The sequence below is a fragment of the Macaca nemestrina genome, chromosome 4 (assembly GCF_043159975.1).
Source record: "Macaca nemestrina isolate mMacNem1 chromosome 4, mMacNem.hap1, whole genome shotgun sequence".
Classification (NCBI taxonomy): Eukaryota; Metazoa; Chordata; class Mammalia; order Primates; family Cercopithecidae; genus Macaca; species Macaca nemestrina.
This window is the reverse complement of record NC_092128.1, coordinates 9898415-9916270: the sequence shown is the minus strand read 5'-3', so window position 1 is coordinate 9916270 and position 17856 is coordinate 9898415. Positions and strand designations below refer to the sequence as shown.

The 17856-nt window shown below is 48.0% G+C and overlaps 1 long non-coding RNA gene and 1 pseudogene across 1 annotated transcript; one reads left to right on the top strand and one right to left on the bottom strand.

Annotated features, from left to right (window-relative positions):
- Window positions 1-2685: 2685 nt before the first annotated feature.
- Window positions 2686-2947, top strand: LOC105474852 (cytochrome c oxidase subunit 6B1-like; annotated as a pseudogene).
- Window positions 2948-11902: 8955 nt separating this feature from the next.
- Window positions 11903-15789, bottom strand: LOC139362695 (uncharacterized). Its single transcript, XR_011621876.1, has 3 exons — window positions 15296-15789; window positions 13686-13860; window positions 11903-12788 (listed from the first exon to the last, which is right to left on the bottom strand). It is a non-coding gene; the product is annotated as an uncharacterized lncRNA (long non-coding RNA).
- Window positions 15790-17856: the final 2067 nt, after the last annotated feature.

Genomic DNA, 17856 nt, shown 5'->3' with positions numbered 1-17856 from the left:
CGAGCCACTGCGCCTGGCCTCTTTTTTTTTTTTTCAAGAGACAGGGTCGCTCTCTGTCATCAAGACTGGAGTGCAGTGGTACAATTATAGCTCACTGCAGCCTCGAATTCCTGGGCTCAAGGTATCCTCCTACCTTGGCCTACTAAAGCACTGGGATTACAAACATGAGCAACTGTGCCCGGCCAGCCAACACCTCTCATCACCACTTACAAAGGTCTCTTCCTATGCATGAGGAAGTCTTCTGCATACTGTCTGACTGGGACTTAACTCACAGATTGCCCCCTGGCTGGTTAGGTGAGTAGCCACACTCACCACAAGTATTCACATCCTTGACTTCTTTGCAACAATTGTCTACTCTAGGGGTGTCCGATCTTTTGGCTTCCCTGGGCCACATTGGAAGAATTGTCTTGGGCCACACATAACATACACTAACATTAATGATAACTTATGTGATGGTTAATACCGAGTGTCAACTTGATTGGATTGAAAAACACAAAGTATTGATCCTGGCTGTGTCTGTGAGGGTGTTGCCAAAGGAGATGAACATTTGAGTCAGTGGGCTGGGAAAGGTAGACCCACCCCCAATCTGGGTGGGCACCATCTAATCAGCTGCCAGCATGGCTAGAATATAGCAGGCAAAAAATGTGAAGAGACTGGCCTAGCCTCCCAGCCTATATCTTTTTCCCATGCTGGATGCTCCTGCCCTTGAAACTCAGACTCCAAGTTCTTCAGTTTTGGAACTCTTTCCTTGCTCCTCAGCCTTCAGATGGCCTATTGCGGGACCTTGTGATCATGTGAGTTAATACTTAATAAACATATATATGTGTCTATTTTATATATATATATATTTCATTAGTTCTCTCCCTCTAGAGAACCCTGACTAATACAGATTTCGGTACCAGGAGTGGTTCTAGAGGAACAGAATATTAAGGATGGAGTTCTTCTGTTGGTTTTGGGGTTTCTGGAGTCGGCTGCTTAATATGATTAGAAATGCTGAGGACTCTATTTCTAATAGTTTGGAGAACACTGATAGTCCTTAGTATGAACTGTTTAGAGAGTTACGCAAAATAAATGGATTTGACACTCCTGATTCATTGCTTGTGAGAGGCAAGGAGTTTAGTGACTCTGTACCTAATACCTTTCACCATATGTGGAGAACCAAGGAACATAATGAAGTTGGTTGGTTGCTCCTAAATTCAGTGGACAGAGCAATGAAAGAAAATAATGAACTCAGGGATTCTATTTCCTGGCTTCAGAAGCAGATACTGAGCCTCAGATCTGCTAAGATTGCCCTGAGTAAGAGTCTTATCTCCTGTACAGAAAGAGCTGAAACTGTGGAAAAACAGACATAAGCTCTTATCATGTGTCTGACCTGCATGAAAGATGCATGCACAGCCTCGCCAGGTATCTACTGCTAGAGTGAGGGCATTGATTGGAAAAGAATGGGACCTGCAACTGGGAATGGGGAAGTGTGGGAGGACCCTGATGAAGTTGGGGACACTGAGTTTGTAAACTCTGATGAACCTTTTTGCCAGAAGAAACAGCTTCCCCATCTCCAGTAGTGGCAACATCCCTCGCCGACCATGCTGCCATCAGCCTTTCCACCTTTGTCTGAGGAGATACAACCTACGCTGCCTGAGACAACAGTGATGGCCTCCCCTGAGGCAATTGTCAGGCAAGATAATGTTGATTCTCCTCAGGAACCACCCCAACACCCCTGTTTGCTTCTAGACCTATAACTAAAGTCCCAGTGGGCCCCTAGAAGTGAGGCTGACTGTGACCCATGAGGACGTGTGCTACACTCAAAAAGAATTGCTTGAGTTTTCTAATTTATATAAACAGAAATCTGGAGAATAGGCATGGGAATGGATATTAAGGGTGTGGGATAATGGTGGAAGGAACAGGTCGGGTGCAGTGGCTCACACCTGTAATCTCAGCACTTTGGGATGCTGGGGTGGGTGGATCACCTGAGGTCAGGAATTCAAGACCACCCTGGCCAACATGGTGAAACCCCGTCTCTACGAAAAAAATGCAAAAATTAGCTGGGCGTGGTAGCGGGCTCCTGTAATCCCAGCTACTTGGGAGGCTGAGACAGGGAGAACTGCTTGAACCAGGGAGGCAGAGGTTGCAGTGAGCCAAGATCATGCCACTGCACTCCAGCCTGGGTGACAGAGTGAGACTCTGTCATAAATAAATAAATAAATAAATAAATATAAAAAGATGGAAGAAACATAGAGTTGGATCAGGCTGAATTTATTGATTTGGGCCTACTAAGTAGGGACTCTGCATTTAACGTTGCAGCTCAGGGAGTTAAAAAATGGTTCTAATAGTTTATTTGCCTAGTCAGCTGAAATATTGATTATAAGATGGCCCATTATGAGTGAACTGTAAATGTCTGATCTCCCTTGGTATAATGTAGAGCAAAGGATCCAAAGGCTTAGGGAGTTCGGGATGGTGGAGTGCATTAGTCACTTTAGACCTACTCATCCCAGCTGGGAAGGTCCAGAAGATACACCCTTGACCAATGCCTTGCAAAACAGATTTGTGAGGGCAGGAGCTGCATCTTTGAAGAGCCCTGTAATTGCTCTTCTGTGTGTGTCAGATCCAACAGTGGGAACCTCAGTCACTCAACTACAAAACTTAAATACAGAAGTTGCATCTGGGGTGCCTCTAGGATTCAATACCATGGCAGAAGAGGACATCGAGACCAAAATCAAGAACCACAGCACTGCCCCTTTTGACAGCCGCTTCCCAACCAGAACCAGACCAGGAACTGCTGGCAGAACGACCTGGATTTCCACCGCTGTCAGAAGGCAAGACCACTAAAGGAGGCGATATCACTGTGTGCGAATGGTACCAGCGTGTGTGCAAGTCCCTCTGCCCCATATCCTGGGTCACAGCCTGGGACAAGCGCCAGGCTGAAGGCACATTTCCCGGGAAGATCTGAACTGGCTGCACCTCCCTCTCCTCTGTCCTCCATCCTTCTCCCAGGGTGGCGAAGGGGGACCTAGTACCCAGTGACCCCCACCCCGGGATCCTAAATCATTATTTCACTGCTAATAAAAACTCATTGAAAAAAAAAATTTAAACACAGTGGGAATAATTGGATCCTAAGTTGGCAAAGGCCAAGTGGCAGCACTCAATTGTCAAAGGCAAGGTGGGCGTAGCTACCCTAACAGACAGGAGAGGCAAAGTGGCAATCAGAATAGTCTGACTTGTGTAGAACTCTGGCATTAGCTTACTAATCAGTGTTCCTAGAAGTGAAATTGATAGGAAGCCTACTGCATTCCTACTTAATTTATATAAGCAGAAGAAAAACAGTTAAGGTCCAGTGCAAAAAGAAAGGGTCAGGAGAATGGGCCGGGCATGGTGGCTCACATCTGTAATCCCAGCACTTTGGGAGGCTGAAGTGGGAGAATCACCTGAGGTCAGGAGTTCAAGACCAGCCTGGCCAACATGTTGAAACCCCATTTCTACTAAAAATACAAAAATTAGTCATGTGTGGTGCTGGGCACCTGTAAACCCAGCTACTCAGGAGGCTGAGGCAGGAGAATCATTTGAACCTGGGAGGCAGAGGTTGCAGTGTGCCAAGATTGCGTCATTGCACTCCAGCATGGGCGAGAGTGAGAATCCGTCTCAAAAAAAAAAAAAAAAGAAAAGAAAAGAAAAAGAAAAAAAGAAATCTGGGGAAGACGTATATGGATGGAGCCTCTCTGAGTGGTCAAAAACTGTGAAGATATTTGTATCCCATGTGAGTGCTTTGCTGAGTGACCTCAGCAGAGGAGGATTTTAATAATCAAGTGTATAGGATGACCCATTCTGTGGACACCCCTCAGCTCTTTCCCCAGCCACCCGTCATCGTCCAATGAGCCCCTGAACAAAGTGACCATGGTGACAGGGATGGAGGTTACACTTGGGCTCATCAACATGGACTTCCACTCACCAAGGTGGACCTGGTTATGGCCACTGCTGAGTGCCTAATTTGCCAGTAGTGGAGAGCAACGCTGAGTCCTCAATATGGCACCATTCCATCAGCCAGCTCCCTGGTGGCAGGAAGAGTATATTGGACCTCTTCCATCATGAAGACAGTAGAGGTTTGTCCTCACTGGAATAAACATTTACTCTGGATATGGGTTTGCCTATCCTGCATGCAATGCTTCTGCCAAGACTACCATTTGTGGATTAATGGAATGCATGGTATTCCACACAGCATTGCCTCTGACCAAGGCACTCACTTTATGGCTAAGAAAGTGCAACGGTGGGCTCATGTTCATGGAATTCACTGGTCTTACCATGTTGCCCATCATCCTGAAGCAGCTGAATATATAGAATGGTGGAATGGCCTTCACTGTAATTGAAGTCACAATTACAACGCCAACTAGGTGATAATACTTTGCAGGGCTGGGGCAAAGTTCTCCAGAAGACCATGTATGCTCTGAATCAGCGTCCAATATATGGTACTGTTTCTCCCATAGCCAGAATTCACGGGTCCAGGAATTGGGGGGTGGAAGTGGAAGTGGCACCACTCACCATCACCCCTAGTAATCCACTAGCAAAATTTTTCCCTCCTGTTCCCGTGACATTACGTTCTGCTGGCCTAGAGGTCTTAGTTCCAGAGGGAGGAACACTGCCACCAGGAGACACAACGATTCCATTAAATTGGAAGTTAAGACTGCCACCTGGACACTTCGGGCTCCTCCTACCTTTAAGTCAACAGGCTAAGAAGGGAGTTACAGTGTTGGCTGGGGTGACTGACCCGGACTATCAGGATGAAATCAGTCTACTACTCCACAGCGAGGGTAAGGAAGAGTATGCATGGAATAGAGGAGATCCATTAGGGTGTCTATTTTTTTTTTTTTTTTTTTTTTTTGAGACAGTCACACTCTGTCGCCCAGGCTGGAGTGCAGTGGCGCTATGTCGGCTCACTGCAAGCTCCGCCTCCTGGGTTCACGCCATGCTCCTGCCTCAGCCTCTCGTGTAGCTGGGACTACAGGTGCCTGCCACTAAGCCTGGCTAACTTTTTTGTATTTTTAGTAGAGACGGAGTTTCACTGTGTTAGCCAGGATGGTCTTGATCTCCTGACCTCGTGATCTGCCTGCCTCAGCCTAGGGTGTCATTACAGGTGTGAGCCACTGTGCCCAGCCTAGGGTGTCTCTTAGTATTACCATGTGATACCACCATGCCCTGTGATTAAGGTCGACCGGAAAGGACAACAGCACAATCCAGGAAGGACTACAAGTGACCCAGACCCTTCAGGAATGAAGGTTTGGGTCACTCCACCAGGAAAATACCATGACCTGCTGAGGTGCTTGCTGAAGACAAAAGGAATACAGAATGGGTAGTGAAGAAGGTAGTCATCAATACCAGCTACGACCACGTGACCCGCTGCAGAAACGAGGACTGTAATTTTCATGAGTATTTCCTCCTCCTTTTGTTAAAAACGTGTTTGTGCATGTATACACTTGTACTTAAGAAAATAGCTTCATGTTAGGTGGGGCGCGGTGGCTCACGCCTGTAATCCCAGCACTTTGGGAGGCCGAGGCAGGTGGATCACCTGAGGTCAGGAGTTCAAGACCAGCCTGGCCAACATGGCAAAAACCCATCTCTACAAAAAAATCAAAAAATTAGCTGGGCATGGTAGTGCATGCCTGTAATCCCAGCTACTCAGGAGGCTGCAAGGATTGCTTGAACCCAGGAGGCGGAGGTTGCAGTGAGCTGAGATCGTGTCACTGCACTCCAGCCTGGGTGACAAGAGCAAAACTCTGTCTCAAAAAAAAAAAAAAAAAGATAAAAAGAAAAGATCTTCATGTTATTTCGTTTCTCCTGTATCATGTGACATTTAGATTTACTGACTTCACATCAGCATTTAAGTATTGTTAACTTTATGTCATAGTATTTGGGTTGCGGATTGGTGCGTTTCCGGTTGTACGAGGGATAGTTATGTTAGGCATAATTATGACTCTATTATTACCTATATATGATCTCAGGAGATGTGTATAGGTTCAAGTTGACAAGGGGTGGATTTGTGATGGTTAAAACTGAGTGTCAACATTGGACTGAAGGATACAAAGTATTGATCCTGGGTGTGTCTGTGAGGGTGTTGCCAAAGGAGAGTAACTTTTGAGTCAGTGGGCTGGGAGAGGCAGACCCACCCTTAATCTGGGTGGGCACCATCTATTCAGCTGCCAGCGAATAATAAGCAGTCAGAAAAATGTGAAAAGGAGAGACGGGCCTAGTCTCAGCCTACATCTTTCTCCCATGCTGCCCTCGAACATCGGACTCCACGTTCTTCAGTTCTGGAACTCTGACTCACTCTCCCTGCTCCTCAGCCTGCAGATGGCCTACTGTGAGACCTTGTGATGGTGTAATATTCAATAAACTCCCCCACATATATATTTTATACATGTATATTATATATTATATATATGTATATTCCATTAGTTCTGTCCCTCTAGAGATCCCTGACTAATATAGCTGATGAGCTAAAAAAAAAAAAAAAAAAAAAAAAAATCACAAATAGACTAATTTTTTTTTTTTTTTTTTTGAGACGGAGTCTCCCTCTGTCACCCAGGCTGGAGTCCAGTGGCGGGATCTCGGCTCACTGCAAGCTCCGCCTCCCTGGTTCACGCCATTCTCCTGCCTCAGCCTCCCGAGTAGCTGGGACTACAGGCGCCCGCCACCACACCCGGATAATTTTTTTGTATTTTTAGTAGAGACAGGGTTTCACCGTGTTAGCCAGGATGGTCTCACTCTCCTGACCTCGTGATCCTCCTCCTCCCCTCCCAAAGTGCCGGGATTACAGGCGTGAGCCACCGCGCCCGGCCTGACTAATGGTTTTTTTTTTTTTTTTTTTTTTTTTTTGAGACGGAGTCTCCCTCTGTCGCCCAGGCTGGAGTGCAGTGGCGCAATCTCGGCTCACTGCAAGCTCCGCCTCCCGGGTTCACGCCATTCTCCTGCCTCAGCCTCCCGAGTAGCTGGGACTACAGGCGCCCGCCCCTGCGCCCGGCTAATTTTTTCTATTTTTAGTAGAGACGGGGTTTCACCATGGTCTCGATCTTCTGACCTTGTGATCCGCCCACCTCGGCCTCCCAAAGTGCTGGGATTACAGGCGTGAGCCACCACGCCCGGCCACTGACTAATGTTTTAAGAAAGTTTATGAATTTCGGCCGGGCGCGGTGGCTCCAGCCTGTAATCCCAGCACTTTGGGAGGCCGAGACGGGCGGATCACGAGGTCAGGAGATCGAAACCATCCTGGCTGACACGGTGAAACCCCGTCTCTACTAAAAAATACAAAAAAAACTAGCCGGGCGAGGTGGCGGGCGCCTGTAGTCCCAGCTACTGGGGAGGCTGAGGCAGGAGAATTGCGTGAACCCGGGAGGCGGAGCCTGCAGTGAGCTGAGATCCGGCCACTGCACTCCAGCCTGGGCGGCAGAGCGAGACTCCGTCTCAAAAAAAAAAAAAAAAGAAAAAAAAAAGAAAGTTTATGAATTTGTGTTGGGCCACATTCAAAGCAGCCTGCAGGCTGCGCGTTGGACAAGCTTGCATTCCTATCAAGCTTGCACTTGATACCAGTTCCATCTCTTCTGAGCTGTAGACAGAGATCGGCAAACTACAGCTTGTGGGGCAAATCCAGTGCACTGCCTGTTTTTTTTTTCACATTCCGTGAGCTAAGGATGGTTTTTATATTTCTTCTTTTTTAAGAGACAAGGGTCTTGCTCTGTCACCCAGGCTGGAGTGCAGTGGCACAATCACAGCTCTCTGCAGCCTCAACCTCTTGGGCTTAAGCAATCAATCCTCCTGCCTCAGCCTCCCAAAGCACTGGGATTACAGTTGTGAGCCACCATGACTGGCTGTACACTTTTTAGCTGTTGAAAACAAACAAACAAAAAAATCAAAAGAAGGGCCGGGCATGGTGGCTCACGCCAGTAATCTCAGCATTTTGGGAGGCTGAGGCAGGCAAGTCACTTGAGGTCAGGAGTTCGAGACCAGCCTGGCCAACATGGTGAAACCCTGTCTCTACTTCAAAAAAAAAAAAAAAAAAATACAGCTGGGCATGGTGACTCACGCCTGTAATCCCAGCACTTTGGGGAGTCCAAGGTGGGCAGATCACCTGAGGTCAGGAGTTCAAGACCAGCCTAGCCAACATGATGAAACCCCGTCTCTACTAAAAATACAAAAAAAAAAAAAAAAAAAAAAAATTACCCCAGCATGGTGATGAGCTTCTGTAATCCCAGCTGCTTGGGAGGCTGAGGCAAGAGAATTGCTTGAACCCAGGAGTAGGAAGTAGGAGGTTGCAGTGAGTCAAGATTGCACCACTGCACTCCAGCCTGGGAGATACTGTGGGACTTTGTCTCAAAAAAAAAACAAGGTTGGGCATGGTGGCTCACGCCTGTAATCCCAGCACTTTAGGAGGCTGAGGTGGGCGGATCATGAGGTCAGGAGATTGAGACCATCCTGGCTAACACGGTGAAACCCCGTCTCTACTAAAAATACAAAAAAATTAGCCGGGCGTGGTGGCCGGTGCCTGTAGTCCCAGCTACTCGGGAGGCTGAGGCAGGAGAATGGCGTGAACCTGGGAGGCGGAGCTTGCAGTGAGCCGAGATAGCGCCACTGCACTCCGGCCGGGGCGACAAAGTGAGACTGTCTCAAAAAAAAAAAAAAAAAAAAAAGCCGTCGTAATCCCAGCTACGTGGAAAGCTGAGGCACGAGAATTGCTTGAACCCAGAGGGAGACTCCACCTCAAAAAAAATAAAAATATTAGCCATTGTAATCCCAGCTATTTGGGAGGCCAAGGCATGAGGATTGCTTGAACCTGGGAGGTGGAGGCTGCAGTGAACTAAGATCGAGCCACTGCACTCCAGCCTCAAAAAAAGCAGGCCGGGCGCGGTGGCTCATGCCTGTAAGCCTAGCACTTTCAGAGGCCGAGACGGGTGGGTCACGAGGTCAGGAGATTGAGACCATCCTGGCTAACACGGTGAAACCCCATCTCTACCAAAAATACAAAAAAAAAAAAAAAAAAAAAAAAAAAAATTAGCCAGGCGTGGTGGCGGGCACCTGTAGTCCCAGCTACTCGGGAGGCTGAGGCAGGAGAATGGCGTGAACCCGGGAGGCGGAGCTTGCAGTGAGCTGAGATCGTGCCACTGCACTGCAGCCTGGGAGATAGAGCAAGACTCTGTCTCAAAAAAAAAAAAAAAAAAAAAAAAATCAAAATTAGGATAATGTTTCATGGCATGTAAAATGATACGTAATTCCAGTTTCAGAATTCATAAATTTTTATTGGCACATAGCCACTATCACTTGTTTAGGTATCTTTTGTGCTGCTTTCATGTTGTAACAGGAGAGTTGAGAAGTTGCAGTAGAAATAGCCTCTTTTTTTTTTTTTTTTTTTTTTTTTTGAGACGGAGTCTCGCTCTGTCACCCGGGCTGGAGTGCAGTGGCCGGATCTCAGCTCACTGCAAGCTCCGCCTCCCGGGTTTATGCCATTCTCCTGCCTCAGCCTCCCGAGTAGCTGGGACTACAGGCGCCCGCCACCTCGCCCGGCTAGCTTTTTGTATTTTTTAGTAGAGACGGGGTTTCACCGTGTTAGCCAGGATGGTCTCGATCTCCTGACCTTGTGATCCGCCCGTCTCAGCCTAGAAATAGCCTCTTATCTAGCCATTTTGCTTCCAATTTCTCCAGATTCATTCAACCTACATCATGTGATCAGTTAACTTTCCAATATACAGATCATACCCTTCTCATCTCTAAAGCCCCTGTGGCAGGCTAATGCCTTTAGGATGCAGGCCAAATCTAAAGTAGTATTCAAGGCTGTCCATGAGCTCGCCTAACACAGGTTATTTCCTGCCATTTTCCCCCAAAGAATCCTATGATCTAGCCAGAAAAGATGACAGGCGAGCCTTGAATGCACTCCATTTTCACCACCCCTTGTCTTTTCTCAAACCCTCTTGAAATGCCCTCTCCCAGCTCCTTAATTTTTTTCTTTCTCTTTTTAAATCATTTAAGGCCTAGAGCAACTGACTTTTCCTTAGCGAAACCTACACAGGAAGAATTAATTGCTCCGTCCTTTGTATAAGAAATTCACAGGGCCGGGCGCGGTGGCTCAAGCCTGTAATCCCAGCACTTTGGGAGGCCGAGGCGGGCGGATCACAAGGTCAGGAGATCGAGACCACAGTGAAACCCCGTCTCTACTAAAAATACAAAAAAAATTAGCCAGGCGCGGTGGCGGGCGCCTGTAGTCCCAGCTACTCAGGAGGCTGAGGCAGGAGAATGGCGGGAACCCGGGAGGCGGAGCTTGCAGTGAGCCGAGATCGCGCCACTGCACTCCAGCCTGGGCAACAGCGTGAGACTCCGTCTCAAAAAAAAAAAAAAAAAAAAAAGAAATTCACAGTACTTCCCAAATTCTGAATTCCACAGAATTCCAGTTCTAAAGGGTGTGGCTACCAAATATTTGTAAAAAGTGTTCTCGGCCAGGCGCAGTGGCTCATGCCTGTGATCCCAGCACTTTGGGAGGCCAAGGTGGACAGATCACCTGAGGTCAGGAATTCGAGAACAGCCTGACCAACATGGTGAAACCCTGTCTCTACTAAAAATACAAAAATTAGGCCAGGAGCGATGGCTCACGCCTGTAATCCCAGTACTTTGGGAGGCCGAGGGGGTCATATTGTCTGAGCTCAAGAGTTCGAGACCAGCCTGGGCAACATGGTGAAACCCCATCTCTACTTAAAAATACAAAGAATTAGCCAGGCATGGCGGCGTGCACCTGTAGTCCCAGATACTTGGGACGCTGAAGCAGGAGAATTGCTTGAACCTAGGAGGCAGAGGTTGTAATGAGCCTAGATTGTGCCACTGCACTCCAGCCTGGGCGACAGACTGAGACTCAATCTGTCACACACACACACACACACACACACACACACACAATATATATACATATATATACATATATACACATATATATACATATATATACATACACACACACACACACATATATATATAAATAAAAATACAGGCCGGGCGCAATGGCTCATGCCTATAACCCCAGCACTTCGGGAGGCCAAGGTGGGTGGATCACCTGAGGTCAGGTGTTCGAAACGAGCCTGACCAACATGAAGAAACCCCATCTCTACTAAAAAAATACAAAATTAGAGAGGTGTGGTGGCACGTGCCTGTAATTCCAGCTTCTTAGGAGGCTGAGCAGGAGAATCACTTGAACCCGGCAGGCAGAGGTTGCAGTGAGCCGAGATCGTGCCATTGCACTCCAGCCTGGGCAACAAGAGTGAAACTGTCTCAAAAGACAAAACAAAACAAACAAACAAAACAAAAATTAGCTGGGCATGGTAGCAGGTGCCTGTAATCCCAGGTACTCAGAAGGCTGAGCACAAGAATCACTTGAATGTGGGAGGCCAGAGTTGCAGTGAGCCAAGATTGCCCCATTGCACTCCCGCCTGGGCAACAAGAGCGAACCTCCGTCAAAAAAAAAAAAAAAAAAAAAGGGGTCAGGGGCGGGGGGCGGTTCTCAGATGAAATAAACTTGGGAAATGACAGATTAAACAAAGCTTAACAGGTTTATTTATTGCAGGGCCTCTCTAAGCCTTTAAAAATGCTGACAGCATGGCCAGGCACAGTGGCTCAGGTACGTAATCCCAGCACTTTGGGAGGCCAAGGTAGGAGGATCATCGGAGGTCAGGAGTTTGAGACCATCCTGGTCAATATGGTGAAATCCCATCTCTACTAAAAATACAAAATTAGCTGGGCCTGGTGGCATGCACCTGTAATCCCAGCTACTCGAGAGGCTGAGGCAGGAGAATCACTTGAATCCAGGAGATGGAAGTTTCAGTGAGCCGAGATTGTGCCACTGCACTCCAGCCTGGGCAACAAGAGTGAAACTCTGCCTAAAAAAAAAAAAAAAATGCTAAGGGCAATTGTAAATCTGCCTTTTCTGGAGAACACCCTTGGGAACATGAAGTACAATTGGGGCTACTGGCAGCTATCATCCTCAGCATATGAAAGAAACCTATGCAGTTGGAGAAAATAAGGTCAACACAGACGGAAGCAAAACTAAGAAGAAAGAGCACTAAAGCACCCTGAACCGCAGTGTGAGCCCCTGCACCCAGCCAGCTGTAAAGATAATCCGACCACTGGGCTTCCTATTACATGAACCTATAAGCTACTTTTTATTTTTCCTTTAGGTACTTTGAGCTGAGTTTCTGTCATCTGCAAGCAAAAGTGCCCTCATCATAATACATATATATATATATTTTTTGAGATGGAGCCTCACTCTGTCACCTAGGCTGCAGTGTGGTGGCACGATCTCTGCTCCCTGCAACCTCCGCATCCTGGGTTCAACCAATTAATTCTCCTTCCTCAGCCTCCCCAGTAGCTGGGATTACAGGTGCCCACAACCATGCCTGGCTAGTTTTTGTAATTTTAGTAGAGACCGGGTTTCACTATTGGCCAGGCTGGTCTTGAACTCCTGACCTCAGGTGATCTGCCCGCCTCGGCCTCCCAGAGTCCTGGGATTACAAGTGTGAGCCACTGCACCTGGCCCATATGTCTCTCTTAGTGGGCTATTTGCTCCATGAAGGCAGGGACTACATTTTATTTATCTTTCTACTTACCCCAGAATCTGATACATAGGAAGTATGCAATAAGTGTTTATTGATTTCTCCTGAATTAAATAAAGGAATGAAAATTCTGGAAAGATGAGCATTGATTTAACTGGCACATACACTTCTGGATGTTTTGTGGGTTGGGTTCTAAGACAATAAAGCCAAAATGCAGAGACCCTAAGAAATTGGTGGAGACAAAGCATTTGATTAAGGTATTATAAGGCAAAGAGGATACTTTGAAGACATGAACTAGGCATAATATCATGGAAATAATTTTTCTCAGGAGATCCTACTGATAAGTAGGTTGCTGTCTCATTAAAGGCCAACCAAGCAGCAAACAGAAAGAACAGGTACCCTGCGGAGACTTGCTTAGTCTCTTATTTCATGAATTACTCTCAAATTTTCAACAAAAACCCATCCTGCCTAGAGAGATCAGAGTCTCACAGATACTTCTCATCCCCTGCTTGTAAAGTTCCTTCTGATATCCATCCAGATTCTCCTACTCCTGTATTGAAAAACAGGTGGCCATGTCGTCAAGGTCATTGCCACTTGGAACCACAAACACACTTCCTTTTGTCTCAGGGTGGCTTCACACCTGTCCTCATCAGTAATGTTTAAAAGCCCTTCTACCTTTGCTATATTGGGGAAGGAGTTAGGACACAAATCTTGAGAAGACAGAATATTCATCATGTGAATTGACTTAAGCTTTAGTTACATAATTCCAGGAAGAGACTTGTGTGATGATTTTACTGTTCCTCTTTTCAAAAGTTAACCAGTGCTGCAAACAAAGCAGATTTATACCCTGACAGAAGTGGAATATTGAATACATAGGCCCTTGTTTCACAGAAATAGTTTGGGGAGACTCATAGATAAGTAAATCTCTTGGAACTTCTACAGACACTTATTTCTTTTTTTCTTTTTTTCTTTTTTTTTGAGACGGAGTCTCGCTCTGTCACCCAGGCTGGGGTGCAGTGGCCGGATCTCAGCTCACTGCAAGCTCTGCCTCCCGGGTTTACGCCATTCTCCTGCCTCAGCCTCCCGAGTAGCTGGGACTACAGGGGCCCGCCACCTCACCTGGCTAGTTTATTGTATTTTTTTAGTAGAGACGGGGTTTCATTATGTTCGCCAGGATGATCTCGATCTCCTGACCTCGTGATCCGCCTGTCTCGGCCTCCCAAAGTGTTGGGATTACACGCTTGAGCCACCGCGCCCGGCCACAGACACTTATTTCTAACTGGAGAAACACAATCTGAAATAAATAATTTGATTTAATTAAATGAACATTTGAGCAATTACCATAGGACATAGTTCTGTAAGCACCTAGCCTACTATACAGTCATGTAATGTGATAGTACTGTGTGATAGAGTACACATTGAACTGTCTTCAACATTTTGAGATGTTAAAAACATCTGTGTTTATAAGCAAAAAATAGCTACATCTGCAAAGACTTCCATACTTGGTACCATTTCACCAAAATAAATTTTTTTTTTTTTTTTTTTGAGACGGATTCTTGCTCTGTCACCCAGGCTGGAGTGCAGTGGCCGGATCTCAGCTCACTGCAAGCTCCACCTCCCGGGTTTACGCCATTCTCCTGCCTCAGCCTCCCGAGTAGCTGGGACTACAGGCACCTGCCACTTCGCCCAGCTAGTTTTTTGTATTTTTTAGTAGAGACGGTGTTTCACCGTGTTAGCCAGGATGGTCTCGATCTCCTGACCTCGTGATCCACCCGTCTCGGCCTCCCAAAGTGCTGGGATTACAGGCTTGAGCCACCGCGCCCAGCCACCAAAATAAAATTTAAACTGACAGTTTGCTCCAATACAACTATGATAAATTATCTTCTTCAAAACTTTTTGCATCAGAAAAGCAAAACATCACTTTCCCTAGAAGGTGACAAAGCAGAATAAGGAAAATGCCCTTTAACTAGGAATAACTGGAAAACAGAATAGAAGCTTGACTAGGCAGTCCTACCCCAGAGACGCAACACACCATTAACATTAATAATATCACACCTGTAATCCCAGCACTTTGGGAGGCCAAGGCAGGCGGGCACGAGGTTAGGAGTCTGAGACCAGTCTGGCCAATATGGTGAAACTCCATCTCTACTAAAAATACAAAACTTAGCCGGACATGGTGGTGCGCGCCTGTAGTCCCAGCTACTCAGGAGGCTGAGGCAGGAGAATCACTTGAACCTGAGAGGCGGAGGTTGCAGTGAGCCGAGATTGGGTCATTGCACTCCAGCGTGGGCAACTGATACTCCATCTCTGTCTCTCTCACACACACACGCTAGCAGGGCGTGGTGGCGCACGCCTGTAATCCCAGCTGTACACACACACACACACACACACACACACACAAACTAGCCGGGCGTGGTGGTGCACGCCTGTAATCCCAGCTGCTCCGGAAGCTGTGGCACCAGAATCCCTTGAACCCGGGAGGCGGAGCTTGCAGTGAGCCGAGATGGCACCACTGCACTCCAGCGTGGATGACAGAACGAGACTCCGTCTTAAATAAATAAATAGATAGATAGAAAATGGAAGTGCCCAATATGACAATTTAGCATTGTACTTTCACATGTGTCCTTTATGGGAATCCTTTCCTTTTCACACCTGTAATTCTTCCCAATCTGCACTTCACCCAGCAGAGTCTCCGCCCACAAGCTGCGTTTAGGGAAGCAGGCACTCACCAAAAACTCTGGACTGAGTAAAATCAAGGGGTGCGGGCGGGACTCCTCCACTGATTAATTCATTTATTCCACAGCACCCACGGGGGCCCCACACTAGGCGGGAAACGAAGATGAAAAATCGCAGTCTCTGTTCCAAGGACCGCAGAGCCGAGGGCTGCGTTTTCTTCACGGCCCTTTGTTTCTTTCACTGCCCAGGCCCCGCAGATTTTACTAGGTCAGGGCAGCCCCGGGGAGGCGCCTCCTCCCGGCCGGAACCGCCCGACTCCGCTTCGTCCTCTGGGGCCCACGGACCACTCCCCACTGCCCCGGCCCCAACACCTGCGGATCCTGCGAGCCCGAGCCCTCCCACGACCGCCCAGAGAGGGTCTGAGACCCGAGGAGGAACCCCAGGGACTAGTCCTGCCGTAGCCTGAGCTCTGGTCTCGCGGAGGAAAAGCAGGGGCGGCCCCCGTAGGCTGGCTCTTCGCCCTTCAGCCCCAGCCCCACCCCGCGTGACCCCGGGATCCCACTGGACGGCGGCCGTTGCCCAGGGGACAGGCAGGGCATGCTGAGAACGCTGCCTTTCCTGTGCCTGGACACAGCTCCGACTGGGATCCCACAGCGCCGCCTTCTGGCAGGAGGCGTCCCCGCGGCGCTGTGCATTCTGGGCTCCTTGGATCTCTACGTGAACTGGAGCTGCTCCAGGCACTCCAGAGGTCTGACCCCTTTCTCCTTTAGGGTTACATGAGAATGCATCTGAAATTGATCGGTATGTATATTAGGGACTTGGGGATTTGGAGAATGTGTAACGTCGCCATTTTCTGTCTCAATTTTTGCTACTTCAAGCCGCCTGTCTTCAAAATGAAAGTGTGTTATCGGCCAGGCGCGGTGGCTCACGCCTATAATCCCAGCACTTTGAGAGGCCAAGGCGAGCAAATCACCTGAGGTCAGGAGTTCGAGACCAGCCTGGCCAACATAGTGAAATCCCGTCTCTACTAAAAGTACAAAAATTAGCCGGGCGTGGTGGCACGCCCCTGTAGTCCCAGCTACTCCGGAGGCTGAAGCGGGAGAATCGCCTGAACCCAGGAGGCGGAGGTTGTAGTGAGCCGAGATCGTGCCACTGCACTCTAGCCTGAGCAACAGAGCAACATTCCGTCTCAAAAAAAAAAAAAAGGCCGGGCGCGGTGGCTCAAGCCTGTAATCCCAGCACTTTGGGAGGCCGAGACGGGCGAATCACGAGGTCAGGAGATCGAGACCATCCTGGCTAACATGGTGAAACCCCGTCTCTACTAAAAAAAAAATACAAAAAACTAGCCAGGTGAGGTGGCGGGCGCCTGTGGTCCCAGCTACTCGGGAGGCTGAGGCAGGAGAATGGCGTGGGCCCGGGAGGCGGACCTGGCCAGCATGGTGAAACCCTGTGTCTACTAAAACTACAAAAAATTAGGCAGGCACGGTGGCGGGCACCTGTATTCCCAGCTACTCAGTAGGCTGAGGCAGGAGAATTGCTTGAATCCAGGAGGCGGAGGTTGCAGTGAGCCAAGATGGCGCAAAAATAAATAAATAAATAACCAAACCAAACAAACAAACACGCCTGGGCTGGCTCATTGAAACCCTTATTCTTTTTTTTTTTTTTTTTGAGATGGGCTTTCGCTCATTGCCCAGGCTGGAGCGCAATGGCGCGATCTCGGCTCACTGCAACCTCCGCCTCCCGGGTTCAAGCGATTGTCCTGCCTCAGCCTCCAGAGTAGCTGGGATTACAGGCACGCACCACCACGCCCAGCTAATTTTTTGTATTTTTAGTAGAGACCGGGTTTCACCATGGCCAGGCTGGTCTTGAACTTCTGACCTCAGGTGATCCACCCGCCTCCGCCTCCCAGCGCGCTAGGATTACAGGCATGAGCCACCACGCCCGAGCACTTATTCTGTTTTATGGGATGAAGTGTTGCCCAATTCTAGAATACCAAATAAGCCAATTAAGATTTTTAAACTGTAATTTTGTCTTGTGACAGTACCATCGTACAGGTGATTCACTACTCCACCTCTCCACCACTCACCTACTCACAATGATGGTTTTCAACATTTCAGGAAAGGTTTCTACCTTGGGCTTAGAGCAATTCCTCCTTCTCCCTCATGAGGAATTGGAGGGGGTGGTGATAAAATTCTTCATCTGGTTGTGAAGTGGTATTTGACACAACTCCTTAATAAATGTTGGAGGTGATACTGGATACAGGAAAACTTAAAATAATCAGATTGTTACAGGTAGTATAGGCATGAACAGGGCAGCAGAGGGCTCTCCCCTGACCCACTAGAAATGTTGGGTGGTGGTTCGGCAATTAACGAATTGCCTCTCTAAGAATGAGAATTCAGCAGCCGGAGAGAGACAAGCTCCTCACGGTTGACACCTGTTAACATTAAAAGTGTTACTTGAGTGCAGCTCCCTAAGAAGCAGCAGCTTCTTGGGCACCCGTGTTAAGAGACAAATGGCAAAGTATAGGCCGGGCAAGGTGGCTCACACCTGCAATCCCAGCACTTTGGGAGGCCGAGGTGGTTGGATCACCTGAGGTCAGGAGTTCAAGACCAGC